This window comes from Misgurnus anguillicaudatus, chromosome 18 (assembly GCF_027580225.2).
Source record: "Misgurnus anguillicaudatus chromosome 18, ASM2758022v2, whole genome shotgun sequence".
NCBI lineage: Eukaryota > Metazoa > Chordata > Actinopteri > Cypriniformes > Cobitidae > Misgurnus > Misgurnus anguillicaudatus.
Window position 1 is genome coordinate 18,597,211 of NC_073354.2, and position 22,267 is coordinate 18,619,477.

General features: G+C 37.3%; 1 protein-coding gene across 3 annotated transcripts in view; it reads right to left on the bottom strand.

Moving 5' to 3' along the window:
- The window catches only part of bach2b (BTB and CNC homology 1, basic leucine zipper transcription factor 2b), a 105,464-nt gene that overhangs the window by 41,846 nt on the left and 41,351 nt on the right, over positions 1–22,267 (bottom strand). Inside the window, exon 1 of one of the 3 annotated variants that reach the window (XM_055185837.2) lies at positions 8,569–8,729. The exons of the other annotated variants lie outside the window; for them this stretch is intronic. The gene's annotated coding sequence lies outside the window, so the exon portion shown is untranslated. Of the gene's footprint in view, positions 1–8,568; positions 8,730–22,267 lie in introns of those variants that run through there. 3 annotated transcript variants of the gene reach the window in all.

The window sequence follows — 22,267 nt, forward strand, 5'->3', positions numbered from 1 at the left end:
GAATGCACTTCGCCAGGGTTCATATGGATAGTTTCTGAATTTTTTTTTTAATACAGGTCCAGCTGACATATCAGGGGTAAGCCTTACGTATTATTTATTTTTTTGGGCACTTCCCCTGGAAAAGCACACCCACATGTCAATCAGAGGGAGAGCAAGAACCAACGACGCTAGAAGTCACAGGCATCACTTCACACGACAGCTTTGTTTTATATAAAAACTCAACAATGGCATGAAAGTAGAGGCATTTTAGTTTATAATTTTTTTTAGGTGTTACTAAAAGTAATTTTTAAAGCATCTTTCACTTCTTCCAGTGTATCATAAAAACACCAAAAACAATAATCTTGGAATATTCTTATACCGCTTCAAGAAAATCCCATATCGATTCATCAAGTAGTTGCTAGTACTTTCTATAGTAATCATGGTACTTTTGCAACCATACATTTTGATGCAGTGATGTCATACTGTTTCTTAAGTAGCGCTACCAGACATTCACATTGATTTTTTATTCCACACAAACAATTTCATTGCACAAGTGTGGTCAATATTAGTGCAGTTACCAGCAAAGCTAACAGACTGCAGAGTCATTACCAACTCTCATTTTACCATTACAACAAAAACAGTCACCATCCATTTACCTCATGCTAAGCATCACAATCACGTTTAGCTCGCCATTGAGCAAATGAACCGATGAACTGTGCTACGATTTCCGTGTGATGAAAGGAATGAACAAAACCTGTGGTTGGACAGGTTTGCATTCCACCAATAATTATTGGCTATTAACTGTTAAAAGCCCATTTCAGAGTACAAAACACACATATAATCTCATACACCAGCATCTGAGCGTGTGTGGCTCTGACAGTGTCATGCATGGGGTACATTTTTCTTGGACCTCTGACACTAAAACACAACTTAATGGCTCATTACATTTCAGCTCTGCTGGGCATTAATCATCACTCTCTATGACTAATATTGCTACAAAAGTGCACACTCACTAATGGAGCTCTTCTAATGGTTCATCTCTCAATGCGCTCACAATAATGGACGTTTAGAGGAGTTTCTAATCCACGGCATAAGAGTCACAAATTCTGTCACGAGATCAAAAAGCTTTTAGGGATTCATCTAGAAATCTAGTTAAGTAAATACCTGTAGTAACAGAGGCTTATGTGTAAGAAAAGGGTCTGAAATGGGTATAATGCCTGCACTTTGTTTGAAACAATAATGTCTTTCGAGATTCATGAGAACAAACCACTCCGAACGTTCTTGCATGTAATGGGCTTGCGAGCAGACAAGTGTTGTTATTCTTGATCATTAGGATGGACTTTTGCTCACAAAACAATCTGGACTACAGTATTAGAGGTAAATGGTACTTGAGTCATTGAAAGGGAAGTCTTTTTGGCCCTCGACAAGCACTGAGTGTGCTTGTCTGAAGGAGATCAGTCATCTGCCCGCTCTGTGGCATCTGCTCCCTGCAGCTTGTGCATGACTAAATGTAAAAGACTGTGATTGCAAAAGCAATAAAATAGCTTTTGAGCAATAGATAAAAAGAAGACTGTTAAAATATATCGAGCGTAGAGCTACAAAATGAGTATAGAGTGTATTTAAAACAATGTGGTTTTGAATAAAGACTTATGAGAAATGTTTGATTTTGTATTGAGCTTTGGTTGCATTTCACTTGGCAAATCTAAGCTCAGCTTGTGATTATTGTGATCTTTTATTAAACTCTGTAGTGGAGACGTGAGATTTCTGTGTCTTCTTACACAAAATTTTTCAATTGTTCTCTATTCAATATCATTGATGTCTATGAGAATGTTAAATAGAACTCTTTCTTATGGGTGATTTGCATGTAGACGTTTTAACTAAAATAGGATATAAAATGAGGGGAATGACAAACTATTAACACTATTCATCTAGTATTAGGTGTAGAGAGAAAGTAAATAATTGGGTGTACTTGAAATAAACAATAAAAAAGGGAAGTTTGCCTCAATAGGTCCTGTCTAAACTGTCCCAGGTGAACATTTGTGGTTTTTATTTATTTACTAGGTATCAAACACTTTCACAGACATCAAAATAATAATCATCTTCTTTTATTATAGTAAGTCGTGAGACTGGAGGGTTGCCAGCTATTCACTAAATGAGCTGCACTATAAACAAACACATTCACAAATGCATCATCAGGAGAGCTGTTTACATGATGCACCAGATGTTTTTTTTAATTAGGCTAATAATTTTTCCCATCATACGTCTACTGACTAAGTGAAAATCTGTTTGGGATGTAATAAAAATGAAATCATTAAATGTAAACTTTGGAAAATACTGCAAAAAAAGCTGTATGTTTTCTGTCACTGAGGTGGTACTTTACAGGTTTACATAATACAATGTTGTACCTTTTTGGGTACATTACTGTACCTTAAATGTATTGAACCCCTAAGATTTAACATTTGGTAAAGAATTGGTCCTTAAAGGCACACAATAGATCCTTAGGGTATAATACTGTACCCCAAAATGTACATTTCAATGTGTTGTATACCCATAAAGGTACAAAATGACATATGACAGTCTCTGTAGAGAGTGGAACGCTTTTGGGGGGCACTTGTCAGGACAAAATTACATTGAAAGTTGCACTGAGTAATAAATATAGCATATAATAAGGATATCCCTTACTTATGAAAGCATTTAAAAATGAGTTGCCAGTTATTCAGATCTTTCGTCAGAGTGATTCATATGCACAAAGCATTAGGCCTGGACAATCACATGAGTAGTAAGCACTACAGTAGTTAAGAATAAACTGGTTTTATACAGTATATATTTCTAGTGTGATGTTTTTAATAAAAAGTAATTACAGTTCTCAATGCTAACTTTATATCCATGATTCATAATCACGCTTTATTAAATGCCAACAGAATCAGTCTATCATTTCTCCCACGCGGTTAAAAGGAATGCACCTTTTTTTCTTTCTTAAAGGTCAAGAGACATTACTAACTAACGTATTTTTCTTGACAAAAGCAGAAAATTTCCACTTTCCCACTAAATTTGGTTCAATTTCATAATTTATGCAAAAACTAAAGTCAGACTTTTGTGTGGGTGCATGAGGTGTTTTGAAGTGTGATGCCACACAGGAGGCACTCTTGCATACTAATATATATATATATATATATATATATATATATATATATATATATATATATATATATATATATATATATATATATATATATATATATATATATATTCAACTGTACATGTGTCAGACATTCTGGTTTTAAGCATCTTATGCAATTGTCTGCATATTTTTAAAGCATTGTTTCAGTTCTAGGTGCTTATTTAAAAAGAAGAGCACGCCCGTTGTGAACACGCCTATCTTAACCCTATCTTATTTAATTTACACAATCTACCCTGACACTAATACCTTCACTTCTACCCCTCACTTTCTTTTACCGTGCGGTACATGACACATTCATATTACTCCCATCATCATTATATAGCTAATAATGATGATTTTAATAGAACAATTAACTTCTATCTTGCCCTTGTCTGAGACCACTGGGGATTATTATCCCCAATAAATCTCCTTGAGAACCATTTAAAGCCCTTTTAAATATGACTGGGTGACACTAACTTATAAATGATCACGGAGTGAAGTCGATATCAAGTACATTAAAGAGGACATTTCACAAGACTTAACTCAAAATACTATACATATAAATTTATTATAATAATGTTAAAATTGCCTTTTGGGTGTGTCCTTTTAAATGCAAATGAGCTGATGAAATGGAAAAACTAATCCCATAATGGTGGTTTGTTGAAATTGAAACTCAATTGTGCTGTCAATTATTTTCTCGGTCTCTCTCTTACAGAGTCGGAGTTGGATAGTGCAAATTAAGAGGCTGTATTATTATAATAAGATCCCCTTTTGACATCACAAAGGGAGCCTAATTACCAATTTTTCACATGCTTGCAAAGAGTTGTTTATTTGGCTGATCTTTTTCACATCTAGGTTAATAGAAGGACTGGGGACCCAATTATAGCACTTAAATATGAAAAAGTCAGATTTTCATGATATGTCCCCTTTAAAGGGTACATCCTGCGATCAGAGGTGAATGAGTTTGTTCGCGTGCTAAACGAACTTTGAGTTTTGAAGGTCTATTAAGGTCACAGTGGTTTAACTTGAAACCAGTGTGTTGATTTAGGTCAAAGGCACAAGCACCCCCCCCCCAAACAGTGACAAGAGAAACGATGTTTGGTGAAAGTGTAAGAAATCGAATCGCGTCTTCTCCTTCCGCTCCAGACGACACCCTTGTTTCGGTATTACTAACCGGACGGTCTGTGATTTACATGACAGATTCTGATAGAGACAAATTTTGAGTTAGAAGAGATGAAGAGAAAGGAGACAAACACGGTGTTTAAGACTGGCGTGAAAAGTTTGGAAGAAGGGATTTTCTTCATTTTTCAGTTGGGGCTTTCCAGTTTAGCCGCATGCAGATAAGACACTGGTGGTGACCTCTGTTTGCGCAAGCACAAGATTATCTTGATAGCATAACAGTGTTGCCAACCTTAGGTTCTTTCACAGCTGAATGGGTACCACATAGTGATAGCAACACCAAGGTCATGAGTTCAATTCACAGGGAATACAAGTAATGATGCAAGTATAGTTCTTCAGCTAAATACATTAAAAAATGCAGAGGAAAATGCACTTAACTTTAAACGAAGTATGGGTTAGTACACACTGGCTCAACAGAAATACATTTGGCTATTCTTCATCATTAATCTGAGAACACTTGCAAGCTCAATTTTGATGACCCTAAGATACCATCTTGCTGGTTCAAACCATAGAGATAACATGCTTGGTGAGGAAGTCAATTACAGTCTCTCATCCATTGCAAAAATGGGTCCGATGCATCCCATAATGCCTCAAGAAAGCTTGACCGACATCCTCCTGACTAAGCTCTTTTGTGCTGAATACACAACTACAGTAAGTGTTATCTGAGCTCGCTTTAGTCATACTTTACTTATCAGATTAAAGTCAACCTGACTGCACGGTTATACAGCTGACAACCACACAAGACGTAATAAGGATCATTTACGTATATGAGACACGGAGATCCTTTTTATGACATCAATGCAGATTATGATATATATACAAGATATAATTATATAATAATAATATCAACTTTCAGAACATACAGGTACATATTTTAATTTGGCTAACCTTTGCTTAAGACTTGCACAACAACAAAAAGTTGCACCAAATCAGTTTCTGGAATTGGATTATAATTCCTCGAATCAAAACTTGATTGCATACACTTGAAATGTGAAGATTTGACAGCGCGTGTGGTAAGTTCAAGGTAGAGGCATGAAGCCGTGTCTGTGTTCATTAAGCCCGGCTCAATCTCTAAATGGATCCAAGTGCCTCTTGCCCAGGCAGAAATCAATAGTATCGTCTGCCTGTGCTGCGCCCCAAGGGAGCGAAAAAGCTTTGCATCATCCCTTTCTCTCTGACTTTCCTGGAGTACGCCGAGAGGTTGTTAATTATTCACGACAGGCTCTGCCAGCTGAGTGTGACTTGATCATAATGGAAAATGTATAGGGGGCACGGCTTTACTTGAGTTATCGTACGGCTCGGGTAGGCAGAAGCCGAAATCCCATCATCATCAATCTCCGACGGCCACCAGCGACCGAGGATCTGCTTGTTGCAGACGTGTTGTGCAAGACAACAGAACAAAGACAACAATGCAACATCACTCATAGGCAATAACACTGACCCTGTGACCTTATTATCACCTTCCTGGTTGACTCGATGTATGTAAGTGTGATTGGTTAAGTCAAAGCACATATGGAGAAACAATGCTGTTTAATGTAGTCATGATGAGAGATGCATTGATGTATCTCACCTGACAACTAGCGATCAGATCAACCAAGATAGATGCCAGGTGAAAACAGGACTGGTATATTCAAGTATTGTCTATAACTAATGGGTGGGCACAGGCTGAAATCCTCTTGCATTAATCAATACTGAACACACATCAGATTAGCCACCTATAGGAAAAACTATTAAAAAACACAATGTTCGCCCTGACCTATGCTTTGGATTTACAATGTTTATCTTAGGTGTAATAGAAAACAATTGCATCAATAGACACTGAGGTCAAATTCTGCCATGTTCTGATCTTATTATTGGTTATAATTGAATGAGACTTGTTTTATATAAACTCATTATGGCAAAAACAGAAAATATATGCCATGTCAAGATCACATGCTGGTTAAATTAGATTATACAATGGGTCTGTTGAATGCTGTATTCTGATTGGTTGAGAAATGTTCCATGGGTATGCATTATTTTTCAATAACCGCACACCTAACTTGTCAATTGTCTTAAAAATAGGCACCAGAGCGATGTTTGTGGTAACCTTGGTATAAGGGGAAAGATTGACTCCGGTTCTTTGAATTGTTTGAAAATAATGCACACCTACGGTAATTGGGTGTGCATTTTTTTCTTATAATTCAATGGCCCGTCGTCAATTATTCCTTACTTAAGACTATATAGCAGATATTCATGGGTAAGAGTACATCTAAAATAAACATATCGGTATTACTCAAACCTTTTTTGTGAATGTCTCCTCAAAGTCAAATTTTTTACATTATATTATATATAAAGGGATAGTTCACCCCCCCAAAAACTTAAACTTGTCATTTGATCCCCTAATGTCTTTTATGTTCTTCAGAACTCAAATGCTGATTAAAAAAAATACTGTTTTGGGTTTTCTGGTTACTATGGGAGTGGATGGTGACCGACCGCCTCTTCAAGCTTAAAGGTGCAGTGTGTAATTTTTAGAAGGATCTCTTGACAGAAATGCAAAATCATACACAAAACCATATTATCAGGGGTGCACAAAGACCCCTCACAATGAACCGTTATGTGTTCACCAACTTAGAACGAGACCTTTTTATCTTCATACACTGAGGGTCCCCCCACATGGAAGTCGCCATTTTGTGCCCCCATTTTTCCACAGAAGCTCTAAACGGACAATTTTTTTAACTAAGTTGTCTCCGACAATGACATGTTTGTCCGGTGGTAGCTAGCGTAGCTTCTCTGTGTGTTTCAAAAGCCAGGGGTAAGCAGTGGACTACGCCGTTGGTTGCAATTCGCAACCTCACCACTAGATGCAGCTAAAATTTACACACTGCACCTTTAAAGGAATAGTCTACTCATTTTCAATATTAAAATATGTTATTACCTTAACTAAGAATTGTTGATACATACCTCTATCATCTGTGTGCATGCACGTAAGCGCTGGAACGCGCTGCGACGCTTCGATAGCATTTAGCTTAGCCCCATTCATTCAATGGTACCATTTAGAGATAAAGTTAGAAGTGACCAAACACATCAACGTTTTTCCTATTTAAGACGAGTAGTTATACGAGCAAGTTTGGTGGTACAAAATAAAACATAGCGCTTGTCTAAGCGGATTTAAAAAAAGGAGCTACATTTTATGGCGTAATAGCACTTTTGGGAGTACTTCCACTCGGCGCAGTAACACCCTCCCTCTCCCATTATGAGAGTGAGAAGGGAGCGGACTTTTCAGGCGAGTCGAAGTACTCCCAAAAGTGCTATTACGCCATAAAATATAGTTCCTCTTTTAAATCCGCTTAGAAAAGCGCTACATTTTATTTTGTACTACCAAACTTGCTTGTATAACTACTCGTCTTAAATAGGAAAAACGTTGATGTGTTTGGTCACTTCTAACTTTATCTCTAAATGGTACCATTGAATGAATGAGGCTAAGCTAAATGCTATCGAAGCGTCGCAGCGCGCTCCAGCGCTTACGTGCATGCACACAGATGATAGAGGGATGTATCAACAATTCTTAGTTAAGGTAATAACATATTTTAATATTGAAAATGAGTAGACTATTCCTTTAAACAAATAACTTCAAATGACTCGTACTGTATATTTTAAATGTCTTTAAGGCATACAGCACAAAAGCATTTGATAAAAAATACAGTCCATTATTTGAAGAAAGTCTTGACCTGTGCCTCTCTTTCAGTGCTGTGTGACTGTTGTTAAGGATGTTATAGGATGTTTACTTGTAAATAAATGTGTAACAACAGCGATATACACAACAAGAAAGTAAGGTAAATGTCTTCAGGACACTTAAAATATATGACATGAGTCAAATAGAGATATTTATTTAAAACTTTTGGGTTCTTTTGAAGCTTTATAGGGTTCACAAAGCGAGTCACCATCCACTCCCATAGTAACAAGAAAACCCCAAACAACACTTAAAAAAAATCTGCGTTTGGGTTCTGAAGAACAAAGAAAGATGACATGAAGGGTAAAAAATGACAAAGTTTCTGTTTTTATGTGAACTATTCCTTTAAAATAAAACATCAAGTACGAGAAACACCAAATTCCATTTCAAATGTCAACATGAAAAATTCTTTAAATTCCAAATTCAAATAGAAAACATAAATAAATCAATAAAAATACACATACTAATAATATCAGACAGCTACTCCTGTCATATATCCCTTCACAACAGCAAACACGTGTATTGATGGAAACCGTGTTACCTCTGAATGATGTCACAGCAGAACCGTGTCGGTGCGAGGGATGACGGGATAATTCCAATGAGAAATAAAAACATTCCAGTCAAACTACTGACGTTCATGTTGTTTTTAGTTTATGCAACCTAACTTGATCTTTCTACCACTGCAGAGCACAATGACACAAGTGTGCTGGCATCTGAACAACTGATTACTTGTGTGTGTGTGCATGAGAAGGAGGGGGTCAAACATGCCAGAGTATTTTGAGCTGAGGATGAATAAATGTAGCTTGCATGAATCATGACTTCCCACATTGCAGGTCACACAGCAGCATGAGTCATGAACAAGTCTTATATGGTAACAGACAGGGCTGGACCGGCAAACACACAGACCTTACACACAAGTTTACTGGTGAGGTACTCTCACAGACACAATGGTTTTTATACTAAGATACTTTTCAATGTTTACTACATGCTATCCATCACAAAAACTTTCATTTAACTCATTTTGACTTCATCTCACAAACATAAACTGATGATGAGTAATAGTAACCCTGTGATATGCAACTAATAAAGTATTCTTTAGGATTGACAACCATATTTACTAACTGGAACAGGTGTGACTGTCGAATGGTTGTGCTCTTAGAGGAGCAGCTGACATCTCCATGTATCAAGGAATAACTAAAGTCAAACCCTTTTTCTATTCTTGTGTTATCCACGAATAACACCTGCAACCATAGTGACACTGACCAAATTAAATATTAAAGATAGCAACTTCCATAACACCGGAAAGTCTCATCATATAAAAAATGACACATTGTGCATGTGTTAATTTTTAATTAACAAAAAGTGCACAAAAACTGACCACAAATCTGACAGCAGCAGATCTATTAAAAGTCAACGAACGGATCTAAAACAACACAGCTCATATTCACTTCCCGTGACTCATCCATATATAACTCCACATGCATTCCATGTATTCATCATATGCTTTTCATCAACTAATGTGCACTGTATTGTAACAAATTGTCAACTTTGATGGCAAGTTTACCATCTTTCTCATAAAATGCCAATGTGTGAGTGCTGTTAAGTCAGTTTGTGGTGTATTTAACAGGTGCTTTAATGTCTGTGTGGTACCCTAAAATTAAACCTATGGTCTTGGTGCATCTAGCATCAGTCTGATACAGAAACACAGATTCCTGGAGGTTATTGAATCGCTCTCGTTTCATGCCAAATTGTGTATGTGCCGAACACAGGCATTATATAGAAAACATTGTTGCTTTCCCAAGTGGACGTTCCATGTGCCCATATAAAGCCGTGTCTAAGTACAGACACACATTTTGGGATCACATTCTTTAAGCAGAGAAAAAAAATGGCATACGTGTGTTTAAAACACAAAGAGAACCAAAACATCCTGCAACAGTAATCCACGAGCACCTCAAGCTAATTCTTTCGAGTTTTAAGACATGCGCACGTACACGAAATCATACACACAGTTCAGTTTTCTTCAATAATATAAGGCCAGTAGAGGTTTCTGCTCAATACAGTTTTGGTTTATGTTGGCATTATGCACTGCAATGTTTACACAGTGTGCTCAATAAAGAAATGTGTCATTATATGTTGCTTCCTTATTGGATTAAACTTCATGACCAATTTACATACTTTATCCTCCAACTATGCATGCATTGCACACACGCACACTCACACACAATCGACACAACCACTGCTGAATCAATAAACCCAGATTAGTAAGATCCGAAGATCTATTTTAATGGAATGCACATTAAAACAATTGCCAGGATTTTATTTTGTACAAAACAAACCTCAACCCAACAGAGGAAATGTAGTTTGATGGAAAATCTCCCCGTAGGAAAGAACTGACACTTATGGCCACCCACATCCGCACTTTCACAACATGCATGTGCTGCAGACTGTGTGTTATCTGTATATTAATTTGTCCTTAATAAGCCAGAGAAAATGTTTTTGCTGAGACGATGCTTAAAGGAGACTTTATTGAAGTTCTCAGTTAGGTATCAATTGTCAAATTCTGTAAGAATTTCCGTAATAAAACAATTTGAGACAAAGTGAGCTGTTGGTATGCGATAAGAGCACAGTGTTGGACACGTATAAATCAATGTAAAATGCAGGTTTCTTTGCATGTTTGATTGACACACAGATTTCTTTTAACCTTTATGTGTTGTTGGGGCCATTTTTGTTTTTTTTTGTCTTAATTTGGCCACAACTTTCTCTGTGTTTCAGCAAATGGAATGATTTTTGGTGACAAATCTTATATTCACACATGTTTTAAGAAAATGCTTTGAAATTTTTCAAAAACTCAACAATATACTGTGGGTAAATTTACTACCCTTTCGTGTTGTTTGTGGCCAAAAATGGCCACTAAATTAAACTGCTGTAAAAATGTATTTTTGCATAAATCTGTTAATCAACCTCAGTACTGATCAAAAATACCAAATGTTTACAAAAATTCCATGATTTTAACTCTTTAATTGCCAAGTTTATAAGTGATGTCACTGATTTGGGGAAAAACACAAACACAAAATGACCAATTTTCATTATAAAAAGTGATTGTGGACTGGATTTTCTTTGACCTTTTTCACAGTCTTGGCCATGCCAAAGATTAGTAAAAACAATGGCTTTGATGCATTTTTAGTCTTTGTGCAGCATCAGATTTTATTTTTTCTCCCTAATTAGGTGTTTGTGGCTGTTTTTGCCCCATTGACTTCCATTATAACAAAATTTTTTGATTGCAGAGCCATGACACCTTATTATCATGCATTTTTGATTCTTTGTGGTTTTTCTATTTGCAAAGAGGTAAAATTTGTCATTGAGTGCGCTTACATGCACAGTCTTACACCTATTATGCTTAATAAACTGATAACACGTGGGGTCACATATATACACAGAAAACGGTTTTCTTTAATCAGTGAAAGCCCATAAACAGCATAAGCAAAAACCAATCGGCACAGGTAGTTTTTTGCTCATTACCCCGATTTTGCGTGGCATGTAAGCACCTTAACCGGCTTTCTCACGGTTTTGTCCATGCGCGCATGTCTCCGCGTGTGAAAGATAAACGTCAGACCCGGAAGTAAGCACTAAGTAACGCATAAAAGTCTCTGCTCTACTAAAGCAGTTGGCAGAGAAACTGCGAAAATAAAAACTGATGTTATATTTACAGGTTCTGGAGACACGAAGAGATAAAACAATATAGCTTAAGACAGATATGCCGTCGGTTTTTTTGATCGGCTATCACCAAGTCCCATCATGTTTATTGATTTGCATGTAAACGAATGAAAAAGTTTTTTATAATAAGCAGATTTATAATAGTTATCCACTTATTCTGTGCATGTAAACATACTCATTTTTACTGTTGATCACCATGTGGCACCATTAACCCTTTAGTATGCCTGTGCAAAAAACAGCTTAAATTCTGGTTTATTTTGGATAATAAGTTGTCATGGCTTTGCAATCAAAACATTTTTTATAATGGAAGTGAATGGGGCAAATATGGCCACAAACCATAAATGAGAGAGAAAAAAATAAAATCTGATGCTGCACAAAAACTAAAAGTGCATCAAAGCCAATGTTTTTAACAATCTTTGGAATGCCCAAGACTGTGAAAAAGGTGAAAAAAGTCCAGTCCACAAGCACTTTTTATATTGAAAATCAGTAATTTTGTGTGTTTTTTCCCTCAATTCAGTGACATCACTTATGAACTTGGCAATTAAAGAGTTAAAATCATGAAATTTTTGTAAACCTTTAGTAGTTTTGATCAGTAATGAGGTTGATTAACAGATTTATGCAAAAAATTGAAAAAAATATTCATCTGATTCATTTTTACAGCAGTTTAATTTAGTGGCCATTTTTGGAACAATGCACAAGGGTTAAGACATTTAAATAGTCAAAATTGAGATCCTTAAGATCCTATTGTATATGGGAAGTCTCCAGTGGTTTTCCATTTAATCTCATTTACTGTTCACTTGTGTTTAGGAGAAATATCTGAGATATAAAGAAATTTCTATCTTTACACATGCTTGCTTTTATCAAATGCACACAGAAACAGATATTTCTTCCTCTTTCTTGATGCAATGGCTAATATCAAATATGGTGTCCACGTTTATATTGGAGTCACTACAATGACCATTTCATTGATGTAGTAGCTACTTCCCGTTCTGCAAAATTGTCCTTGAGAAGTAATGCATTTATTCAAAGCTCTATTCATTCAAAAGGGAATTATGGCTTTGTGTGAGGTTTTCTAATACAGTACCAATATAGTATAGTGCTCTAAATACATCTGCACACTGTTAACCCTTGGATAAAATGCACTACTGCTTGTGTATAGTGTGCTTCAAAAAGCTTACAGAAATAGAGAATGGTCTCCCTGTGGGTCAGATAGCTTGCCGGCAGCCATGGTGACAAAATACTAAGAGCTAATATAAGCACATATAGGTGTATGTTCCCAAGTGCACACACCTAAAGCATGCAAGTTTCCAAACAACACCACTGTTTCACCATTCATGGGTCTCAGCTACATAAAGAGACAAATATAGCAAAATAGAAAATTAAAGAATAATGGCAGAAAAAATGATAGAGAAGATTACTTTGGCATAACCTTAAAGGGAAAGTGGACCCATTAATATTATTATGTTATCATTTACTCACCCTGATGTTATTCAGGTGAAAAAAGCCGCTAAACGCACCTCTGTCAAATGTATTATGTTCATCAAAAACATTCACATCAAATCAGCCATTCAGAAATACTGGTTTATTGGCAGAATTTACTAAACATCATGTCGATTTTTTAGCAAAGTCCTCCAAGTGCACGGAAGACAAACTGGATATTTTACATTTTTCATACATTTTAAATTAAATTTTAAGCAATATCAACTTATTTTTATTTATGAACTACAGCTTACCAGTGGACAAAATTTAAAATAGTAAGTTGAAAAAAATTACTTTAAAATTTAAAGTAGCATTCTTTTTAATGTATATGGTCACCATTCACTTTTATATTTTTGTGCAATAATGGAATAATATATTTATAAAATTTTGGAACAACATAGTATGACCAATTGATGGTATAATAACAAATTTTGGGTAAACTGTTCCTTTAGTGTGTTCCATTGTTCCAATGTGTGTTCCATTCAGACAACATCAGCCAGCAACAGTATTATGAGACATTATTATGGACAGATTGTTTTAAGTCACTTTAAAGCCGTAAGCCATGATGTCATAACCTATTTTTCCCCTCGAAGCGGCCCTGAAGAATCTGCATGCAAGTGCATATATCTTCCTTCAGATAAATCATAGTTTTAAAGGCTATGATCCCAAGTGTGCGCAACTGAGACTATCTGTGGGTTTGGGGTTAAACACATTTAAAGCTGACTCAGAACGAGAGGACAAATATTTCTCTTTCGCTCACACACATACACACAGACAGACAGTGGAAATATTCAGATTATTCTGAACCTGTAAAGTGTATAACTGATGTCAGTTTGTGGGAGGTTTCAGCCCACTTATTGCTTTGTGCTGGTGACTTGACTCCCTTTATCAACATCTGACATTTGGGATGTTGGATATTTGACGCTGACTTATTTAAATATTAACCATCATCTGTTTTTACAGTATGAAGCTTTCACAAAACTCAGATATCAGATACAAAATGTATTTGCTTAAGATATGGGTTGTGTCAGCTTCATAGTATCTTCGTAAGAGACTTCAAAAATAGAAGAGAACACACACACACACACACACACACACACACACACACACACACACACACACACACACACACACACACACACACACTCGCTCACCCAGGCCTGTTTTATATCGATAAAGATACAACATCTGTTGTAATTATGCTGTACAATATCACTAGTAGATGTAAATGCACTGGCAGATCAATACAATCTTGCAGAATATTGATTTAATCTTGAGAAAATGCTGAATCTTAACATAGACTGTAGCTATGCAGAACAATTCAGATTTTTTATTCAATCACACTGATACATTGCAGAAGTTGTGGATATGTTCACACAAACACATGCAAAAGGGTCCCATGGGCCCTTTAAAAAAGGGACCTGATCAAAATTTGCATCTCAGGTAAAGAACACCTAATGGTCAAAACTGACAAGTTACCTTCAACAACTGTGAAAAGATGACTAATGACTTATAAGAAAGAGATAAATTTATAAGAAAGAGAAGAAATTATTCATAAATCACTTACAATATTACCTGTGAATAGACAGATTTCCACACAATAAAACTAAAGTCATATAGAATGATTCAGAGGGCGTGAGGATTGATCAGGTTAGTCATTCAGTGCCAGGTTGAGTAGTGAGTTTATTAAACTCAATCTGTTATAGTCAAATGTAATGACTCAATACTACAGTGAGAGCAGGTAAAAACCCTCATTTTCAAAAAATACGCTTTCGAGAAGCTGTTTAATTAGAAACTCTTGAGATGTTTTATGGAGCTCGTTGAAAGAATTACTGGGGTCAACTAAAGAATTACAGATTGAATTTCATTTCTTCTTTCTTGTAATGAGGGAATAAAGCGAAAGGAGACAATTAATTACAGAAAAAAGGTCTCCCGTTCTTTAATCATTGTCATGATGTGCTGTTACAAGCACTGAGAAGTGAATAATCACAGAAAAAGAAACAAAGAAAGAATGGACAGAAAGAAGGAAGGAAGAAAAGAAAGTGGATGGAAGAAAAGGAAAGGAATGAAAGACAGAAGTAAAGGACGGAAGGGAATGAATGAAGACAAGTAGGAAGGAAGGAAGAAAAGACCAAGGAAAGAAAGAAATAAGGAAGGAAGGAAGGAACGAAGAAAGGAATGAAGGATAGAAAGAAGGAAGGATGGAAGGAAGGAAGAAAAGACAAAGAAAGGAAAAAGGGAGTAAGGAGGGAAAGAAGGAACAAATGAAAGAAGGGAGGAAGGAACGAACGAACGAACGAAAGACAAAGGAAAGATGGATGGATGGATGGATGAAGAAAGAAAGAAAGGAAAGAAAGGAAAGAAAGAAAGAAAGAAAGAAAGAAAGAAAGAAAGAAAGAAAGGAAAGACAAAGGAAGAAAGAGAGGGAGGAAGGAAAGACAAAGGAAGAAAGAGAGGGAGGAAGGAAGGAAAGAAAGACAAAGGAAGGAAGAAAGGTAGAAGAAAGGAAGGAAAGAAGGAAGGAAAGGCAAAAGAAGGAAGGAAGGAAGGGAAGAAGGAAAGACAAAGTAAAGCTGGATGGACGAAGGAAGGGAGGAAGGAAAGAATGACAGACAAAGGAAAAAAGGAAAAAGAAAGGATGTGAAGATGGAAGGAAAGAAAGACAAAAGAAAGAAGAAAGGAAGAAAGAAAGGAAGAAATGGAAGACAAAACAAAAGAGGGAAAGAAGGAAGGACAGACAAAAGAAAGAAAGGAAGGAATGAAGGAAGGAAGGAAAGAAGGAAGGAAGGAAGAAAAGACAAAGGAAAGATAGAAGGAAGTAAGGAAGGAAAGAAGAAAGGAACGAAAAACAAAGGAAGGAAGAAAAGTAGGAAGAAAAGAAGGACAGACAAAAAGAAAAAAGGAAAGAGGGAAGGATTGAAGGAAGAGAGAAAGGAAGGAAAATAAAGGAAGGAAGGAAGGAAGGAAGGAAGAAAAGACAAATGAAAGTAAGAAGTAAGTGAGGAAGGAAGGAACGAAGAAAGAAATGAAAGATAGAAAGAAGGAAGGATGGAGGGAAGAAAAGACAACGGAAAGATAGAAGGAAGTAAGGAAGGAAAGAAGAAAGGAACGAAAAACAAAGGAAGGAAGAAAAGTAGGAAGGAAAGAAGGACAGACAAAGGGAAAAAAGGAAAGAAGGAAGGATGGAAGGAAGGAAAAACAAAGGAAGGAAGGAAAGACAAAGGAAAGAAAGAAGTAAGGAAGGAAGGAACGAAGAAAGGAATGAAGGATAGAAAGGAAGGATGGAAGGAAGAAAAGACAAAGGAAAGAAAGAAGTAATTAAGTAAGGAAGGAACGAAGAAAGGAATGAATGATAGCAAGAAGAAAGGATGGAAGGAAGAACAGATTAAGGAAAAAAAAGAAAGTAGTAAGGAGGGAAAGAAGGAAGGAATGAACGAACGAAGGGAGGAAGGAAGAAAGGAAAAAAGACAAAGGAAAGATGGATAGATTAAGTAAGAAAGGAAGGAAAGAAAGAAAGAAGGAAAGACAAAGGAAGGAAAGAAAGAAGGAAGGATGGAAAGAAGAAAGGATGGAAGGAAAGAAAGAAAGAAGGAAGGAAGTAAGGAAGGGACGAACAAATAAAGGAAGGAAGGATGGAAGGAAGAAAAGACAAAGGAAAGAAAGAAGGAAGGAAGGAACGAAGGAAGGGAGGAAGGAAAAACAAAGGAAGGAAATAGGGAAGGGACAAAAAACAAAGAAGGAAATAAAGTAAAAACAAAGGAATAAAGGATGGAGAAAGGAAACAAGGAAAGATGGAAGGAAGGGAGAAAGGAACTAAAGAAAAAGGAAGAAAGGAAGAAATTACAAAGGAAGGCAGGGAGGAGGAAAGGAAGGAATAATAGAAAGATAAAGCACTGAATACAGACAGACAGACAGACAGACAGACAGTTTCTGCAGTACTTCTTCTACTTACTCTGTCTTTTACTTCAGTAAGTTCAATGCCCCAAATGCACACACTTGTCTGTCCTCATTATAGTAACAGCTCTTCCTAGCTTTGCCTTGTTGTGAAAATGCTCATGGAGTAGTTTCTATTTGTAGACAGGCGACACAGCAGTTCACAAGCTTGAACTGAAACATCTGAGGCTGCCCAGTCCGACCAGTCATGTCTGATCTGATCCCGGATCAGTTTTAAAAGGGACAATGCGTGCCACAAGCCACGGATGCGGTTTAATTAGCATCATTACACGTTTTGGCCCGTCTGTGGTGTCACTACTCCCACACGCTGGACACCAGCCTTCAGCGCAGATCTGCACGTCTGCGTGCATCCCTGAGGCTGCGAGCGAGGCTCATGTATCCGCCAGTGCCTGACCGAGGTCAGCCTCCCACAGGCCACAAACGACTCCCTCTAGCCCCGAGCAGACGGCCCCCACCTAGACCAGCGGAGCAGATCTACGCTTGTTTGTTTATGAAGCAGGCAACGCGCTAAGTCCCGCTCTGCGTAAGCGACTATTTATAGCCACTTTAATCCTTCAATGGATTTGTAATGGCTCAGACTGAAGAGATGAAAAAGCATAAATAAACCAGAGTAAGCGTGTAAAAGAAAAAAGTATAAAAACCTGATCGGCAAGTGTTTCTTTAGAGGTTTTTGTATGATCTTTCATTATATTCCAGGCCAAATATATCCACCTGCCTTTTAACAAACTTTTCCAGAGTATTTTCGTGTTTAGGTTAATAAATGTGTCATTTAGATTCATACTGTAGTCATATTATCTAACCTATAACTATTCTAGGGATGATTACTATGTACAAGAGAAGAACATGGTGAGCCACACTGGAAAGAGATTTAGTCTGCCATAAAGAATGGAGAATAAAATAAAACATCTATCCGTCTGTCTGTGTGGCATCCTGTCAGTCTACCTTACGTAACGCTGTCTGACTCTGCAGATACACACATGGCTGGCAAACCTGCTCTCTTCTTTATTAAACAGGGATGTGAATTCCCACCACAGACATCATCAGGAATAGATAAAGAAATCCAAGAGGAATGTTATATACTTCAAGTCTCGAATGAAACACTCTCTTAGGGAAATAACTGGCTTCTTAAAGTTGTAGTTCACCCAGATATGGCACTTTCTCAGTTTTGCTCACCCTCATGCCATCACAGATGTATATGACTTTTGTTAAACACAAATAAATAATTTTGCATTAAAATGTCACTGCGATATCTTCTTATATAGACAGTTTCAGCAGTAACAACACAAACAAACGACTTTCGTGGAACACACGTAACTTCCGTAAAACTCTGCAAATAATCAATAACAACAACTGATAACAAGCAATATAAGATTAGTAGATTATCTTAGTTCAAATATTAGCTAACGCGTATCAAGCGTGCGTCCGATGAAACTGTCTAAAGCAAAGTCACATAAAGCACATCCATTTATCAATAAAGTCATCCAAATGTCTCCACTGGGTTAATTTATGTCTTCTGTAGTAAAACAATACATGAATAAAAAATGATCCATGTTGCGTATCCATGGCAACATACAGATCGGCATGGTAAATGCACGTATGTGCTTTTTGGAGCTTTGCCATGTTGGCTCCCATATAAAAAGATAACATGACTGCATTTTATTAAATATTTATTAGTGTTTAGGTCCATGTGAGTGAACTATGAAACATTTTCATATTTGGGTGAACTGTTCCTAAACTGTAACACTGTAAAAAAATATTATACTAAATATTACTTCTAAATATTATTTTAATTCCTAAAATGGAGGTGGGTCTCCTTTCAAACTCTCTGCTTTCATCGGATACCGTTCAACTTAATGAGAAGTCTGCATGCAACTGTACACTTTGGTGCGATAACAGGACTGTATTTCAATCATCTGTAGCAACAAGCAATAATGTAACATTGGCACACTATGCTATACCATCTTAAACAGGAAGTGGCACAGGAAGTCTATGCTAATAGTTTATTTTTATTTTGCTGGCTAGGTAATCTCCGGTGTTGTCGTGTTTGCCATAAACTGATGACTGTCCCACTGATCCAGGCTTTGCTAAATTCAGTAGCTTAAGGAATAATTGTACAGTTAATGATGTTTTTTAACAGGGTTCCCACAACTTAGTTAATTTTGATTTCAAGGACCTTTCAAGGACTTTCCAGGTCCAATACCCTTAAATTCAAGGACTAAATGTGGGGACACATTGCAAGTGAGAGCAAGGTTACATCGTGTTACCTTTTAAGATACATTATAACAGTTCCCTTTCGAGGGAACTCGCACTGCGTCACTGCGGTGACACTTTGGGGACGCTTCGAGGGGAAAGTGTGTCTGGATGTGTATATCAAATTCAACCAATGGTGAGGCTTAACGACAAAGACAGGGTGACCCGGGAGCCAGGAAGTATATTGCTATCTGAAATATTGCCAAAGACGACGTTACAGGGACGCAGGATGTATGGCAAGGGAGATGCAGCGCCTCGTTCCCTTCTCAGGGAACAACAGTTACATACGTAACACGAGACATTTTCATGTGTCAAACACAACTATGCAAAAAAGCATTTTGGTATAAATCAACATTCACATACAGAAGATATAAGCATTTAAAGCGAACAGTTTAGCACATGTGCTTAAAAGGCTAGAAATTTACACTACACAGGGAATAATATGGATTTTTTCCAGAAAACTTCTTGCATAAAAGAGATTCAAGCACTTTCAATGACCTGTATGTATGTATGTATATTTTCAAAACTTCCAAGGGCCTTGAATTTTCCCCCAGATTCACAAACTTTCAAGGACCCGTGAGAACCCTGTTTACGTACAGTATGTCCCCGTCATTGTTTGGCAAACAGATGGACCTTGTTTCAAACTCATGCCCCTGGATGAACCAGTCAAAACACTCCATTCATACATGAATTAAAATATTTATTTAAATTCCTTACAAAAAGAGAGATCATTCTGACAGTAGTATATTAACATTATCTTTGACTAGCTGAAAGTGTGCACCGAGCTGTTTTTAAATATGGGTACAGTTTATTTCATAACACAGCTAATAAAATCATTTCACAGCTCTCTGCTCTCCAAGCTTGCGTGTGTGGTCATTCACAGCTGTGTCACTTTCTCTGTTCAATACGTTTGCTTTCGCAGACCCCGTCTGCACTCCGGCCATTGATTCTCTTTGTATGTGTGCAGTATCATACTATGTGACTGACTGATGCATCACATGTGATAAAGCAGGGAATGATTACACAAACATTGGAATTATATGTCTGTTCCCAAAGAAAACAATTCACACAGTTTTTTTTCTTAAACCCATTTCAGATCTCTCTGGAACCAAGCTGACAAGTCCAGTCAGATAGATTTACACGCAGAGGATCAACAGACAAGTCACTGATACATTTTAGCCGAAGGACAGGATTACGGATTGGCCCAGCTGGGTCACTGCCCTGGGGCCTTCGGGCCTTCAAAGCTTAATGTCACATCACCCAACGTGGTGACAGCTTCCAAAGGTAAGCCTTGCAACAGGAGCCTTGCAGCACCATTTAGTTTATTTGATGTCACCTAATAATGACACACAGACACAGATAGCAATGTGTATGTATTGGTAAGTGGTTTTAACAGTCAAATTGAACAAGAAAGTTCAGTGAGGACCAGCCCAACACTAAATGAATCAGCACACATCAAGCTGTGGTTCTAATACTGTAATCATAGAGCCCAATAAAAGTCTTTTCACAGCCCTCCACCTGCCAGCGGTCTTAAGCAATGAGTCACCAGGTATGTGTCACCTCAATGAGAGTGACTCAGTTACAGCAAACCTGCAGGTCATTCGAGGAGAGCGCTGATGCAAGGCCGGGGCTTTGAAATACCCGTGTATAACACAGACCCAAACTTACCCTCATAACATACCTAGAGTAAACAACATACATAAAAAGCGGGACTTCCGTCACCAGAGCGGCCATATTGAGCATTCCATTGTCCCCTATTAATAGCAACAGCGATGCAAAATCTATGAAGAAACTTACTTTTTACGTTCACTAAGATTCCTTAAATAAAATCATCTGATAAATGCATAAATATGCTACAGTGTGTACTCCTGCACACTTCACAAACCATTGTGCATAAATGATGAAATGAAGTAGCTTTCTAGGCTGTGAAGCATGAAAAATATGTTTGTTTTCTGCACTTTGCACCAAAACCTCAAGCGATGAAAGCCGAGGGGAAAAGTCTACAGAACGATAACTCTTTTAACAATTTTATGTGGAGAATTCCCCTCATCCTCTGCTCTTAAGGAGGTGCTGTCCCTTTTGAAAGAAAATGACAGGCTGTGCGGCATTAAAAATGGGCAGAATGCGAGGAAGGAAAGCATGTGAGGTATAGTGAGGGTCTAAAAGATAATTGGGACCACAGCTTTCGTTCAAAGGGTCTCATAAACTCCACGCACACCCTCCCCGTATGAAGGGGGCAGACACAGTCACCCATAAACACGCATGGAAAAATGCTGCTGTGTGTGCACATAGAAATAATGCCTCATACGTACATGCACGCATGCAGGCCCACGGGCAGAACAAACACGCATGCATTTTACATGCCTACTAAGCAAACGTGGCTGGAAAGGAGGCGTAAAAACTTTGAGCAAATACGATCGTTCAGCAACAGACGTAACAGACTCAAAATTCATTTGGCCTATTGTTCCGATTCATAAATTCCTTTAAGACGCACACACGAATATATAGTCTCTCACTCTAAACACACACACACACACACACACTTAATACATACACACACCACAGAACACAAAGAATGTTCTGAAATGTGTGCTACTTCCTCTGAGTCATAATTTTTCAGTGGGTGCCAAATATGACTCACAGAATGTTCCACAAGTCTAATAGTACAGTCTCGCAGAAACACCTGAATGACTTCCAAACACACTATTCATATTCTGTCCACATTTTGGTAAACAAACCGCTTTTGTGCTGCTATAATTTACTGTATAAATAAACACAGTGTAAGCCATATAATATAAGTGTCAACCCAAGTGTATATCCTAACCTTCAGTTAGCAATTTTTG